We start from the raw sequence: 1117 nt of genomic DNA, 5'->3' as shown, positions 1-1117 counted from the left end.
CAGGGAAATCGCCCAAGACTTCAAAACAGACTTGAGGTTCCAGAGTGCAGCCATCGGCGCGCTGCAGGTATTGCTAGTGGCATGCCGGGCCTCGCGGTGCCAAGCGTGCTTTGCCGAGGGTTTCTAACACCATTTCTGCTTGTGCTCTTGAAACAGGAGGCCAGCGAAGCATACCTGGTGGGTCTGTTTGAAGATACGAACCTGTGCGCCATCCATGCCAAGAGAGTCACCATCATGCCCAAAGATATCCAGTTGGCTCGCAGGATACGGGGGGAGAGGGCTTAAGTGAAGGCTGTTTTTACGGTGTTTTGTAGTAAATTCTGTAAAATACTTTGGTTTTAATTTGTGACTTTTTTTTGTAAGAAATTGTTTATAATATGTTGCATTTGTACTTAAGTCATTCCATCTTTCACTCAGGATGAATGCTGAAAGTGACTGTTCACAGAAACCTCAGTGACGAGAGCCGTGTGCTCCGAGTGACAAGTTGCTAATATGCAGAAGGGATGGGTGATCTTTCTTGCTTCTCATGCATGTTTCTGTATGTTAATGACTTGTTGGGTAGCTAAACTTGTAAGGTACTAGAATTGATATAAATGTGTACAGGGTCCTTTTGCAATAAAACTGGTTATGACTTGATCCAAGTGTTTAACAATTGGGGCTGTTAGTCTGACCATACATCACTGTGATCAAATGTGGACTTTTTCAGAGGGTGGAGCTACAAGTCTTAACCACAGTGTAACTTACAGTTTCCTAAAAACGTAAACCTGGCAGCTATAGAATACACTATGTGCATTTATAATAGCTATTTTATATATTGTAGTGTCAACATTTTTAAATTAAATGTTTTACATTCACATGTGAGGACTCTGTCATTTGGTTTGTCTGGGTGTGAAGACGCTTCCCCCTGCCTGGCTGCACCAGGTCAGCAGTAGGTGCCTGCACTCCTGGGCTGCTGTTGCAGCACCTTGATGGTGTCAGCCGCTTGGAGAACCTGTCCGGGCTGTGCTTGAGTCGCTGCTCTGGGCCAGGGAGGGCCAAGCTGAGCCCCACAGCTGTGGGGCAGGGGAGGGCAGCCTGATGCCAGGCCACCAGCACCTGCGGGTGTTTCCATGAAGGC

At 46.8% G+C, this 1117-nt stretch overlaps 1 long non-coding RNA gene across 1 annotated transcript; it reads left to right on the top strand.

Moving 5' to 3' along the window:
* Positions 1 to 856, top strand: LOC104492712. The gene is made up of 2 exons (XR_727791.1): positions 1 to 67; positions 157 to 856. It is a non-coding gene; the product is annotated as an uncharacterized LOC104492712 (long non-coding RNA).
* Positions 857 to 1117: the final 261 nt, after the last annotated feature.

This window comes from Buceros rhinoceros, unplaced genomic scaffold, assembly GCF_000710305.1.
Source record: "Buceros rhinoceros silvestris isolate BGI_N320 unplaced genomic scaffold, ASM71030v1 scaffold44204, whole genome shotgun sequence".
NCBI classification, from domain to species: Eukaryota; Metazoa; Chordata; class Aves; order Bucerotiformes; family Bucerotidae; genus Buceros; species Buceros rhinoceros.
This window is presented reverse-complemented; position numbering and strand designations above follow the sequence as displayed.